This window comes from Anneissia japonica, unplaced genomic scaffold, assembly GCF_011630105.1.
Source record: "Anneissia japonica isolate Jap-2015-1 unplaced genomic scaffold, ASM1163010v1 scaffold1065_len1792383_cov172, whole genome shotgun sequence".
Classification (NCBI taxonomy): Eukaryota; Metazoa; Echinodermata; class Crinoidea; order Comatulida; family Comatulidae; genus Anneissia; species Anneissia japonica.
In genome coordinates this window covers 1569294-1571208 of record NW_022684135.1, presented here as the reverse complement: position 1 = coordinate 1571208, position 1915 = coordinate 1569294, and positions in this window count along the sequence as shown.

Genomic DNA, 1915 nt, shown 5'->3' with positions numbered 1-1915 from the left:
CCCCCCCCCAATATTTTGACTGTGTATGGCATAAAATGGAGCTTTACACATTTTAAAGGACTGTCACAGAAATAATTTGCACTGTCTTATGCGCTTACAAAGATGAAAATTAGCATAATATGTTAATGTTGATAACAAAATTATTTTATCTGGTACCAATCTAAGCTCTTCTTTCCTTAGATGTTAGATGTGCTTTCAAAGAGAGCCACATTTCACACTGAAAGGTGTGTACGACATCAGTAATGTTATGTCAATTCCAAGAATGTTTAAGGTCATATCGGTTGATGAGGGATTTATTGATTAGGCCTATAATAGCAAATTTCATCAATTTATTTTGCAAAAACAAGGTTTCCAGCTTCAGAGGGGGGCACATCCCCTGTCCGCACAAGGGCACACATTGGCGAGACACCAGGCGCGTAACAGGGGTCTTGGGTCAGAGTGGGTACTTATTTTCCCGGTTAGTAATTTACCATACCCACCCCACCCCACTCCCCATATAGAAAACAATACGACATAGGGCTTATCTTGTTTATAATATAGGCCACAAACGTGTGTTTGAAACTAAATATAGGCCTAAGCATTTTCATCATGGTTTTATTTATTAAAAACATATTCGTTCACCATCAATACACATTGAGGCCCTTCTTTTAGGTTAAAACGATCTGTCTTAAATTTGTCTTTCTTGAGTTTTGGAATATCATGTGTTTAAATAACTTAAAAGGATAAACCTAAAAAAGCCCTAAAAAATGCGCCCTAAAAAATATTTTTGTGTTTTTAATTCTAATTTCGTCGGAATTGATGAAAACTCCCTAAAATGTGCAATTTATAGGGCCGAGGAAATTGGCCTACAAGAAATGCGCGCAAACAATTTGAGAATTTTAGGCACTTTCAGAGGATGCATTCGTCAAAGGGGTGCGGAAAGACTTTCCAAAGATGGATATTTTCCCCAATTGTCCCCCGGTGTTTTTAATTCTAATTTCGTTGGAATTGGTCAAAACTCCCTAAAATGTGCAATTTTTAGAGGAAATTGGCCTATGTTAACAAGAAATGCGCACGGTTTTTAGGCACTTTCAGGGGATGAAAAGGCATTTATAAAGGGGTGGGGAAGATTTTTCAGAGATATATATTTTCCCCTTGTCCCCCAGTGGTTACGCCATTGGGCAGCATAGATCAAAGGAGTTATGACAGTTTTTGATGTGGAGAAGGGGTTGCAGGGTGTTGTGAGTCTGGTCATTATGATATCTTCCTTTTTATTCTTGTCTTTATTTTTCTCTTCTCTTTTTCTTTCCTTTGCTTTCTCTTTCCCTCCCTCTCCCCTCTTTCTTTTCTCTTATTACCCAGCCCGGTACGACGGCTTGGTCAGCCCGGTAAGAACAGTCAGGGAAAGGGAAGGGGCAGTTTCCCCCCCCCCCGCGCCTGTTACGACACTGGCTAACACGCCAATCATCCCCAAATGAAAAATATTTTTCTACGCCACTGGAGATATCTACCCCTTCCCGGCAAAGCCCATCCCCTTTCCCTCGGTGGCAGGGGTCCCGGTTTCTCTGACATGGGTGGGGTATTGTTCTTGAGAAGGCCAATCTGCCTGATCGAAATAGGCGTGGCCAGGGGCAGCCCAAAACTCTGTAGACAAGGATTTGAAAGGCTTATTTAATCGATATTAAAGTTGAGTGTGCATTCTGTATACATTCTCTACGAATTGCTTTTTTTTTTCTCCCTGACAAGGAGGGATAGCTAAGGGAGGAGGAAAGTGCACTTACTTTTCAGGGCGGATTTAGGGGGGGCCGCTTTGGGAGGTAAAAAAAAGAAAAAAAAGAGAGAAAAAGAAAAAACTGATAGCCCAGAATGCCTCAAATGTTATGTTCGTGCGTCTAGAACACAAAAATTTCGCGGGGGCATGCCCCAGACCCCCTAC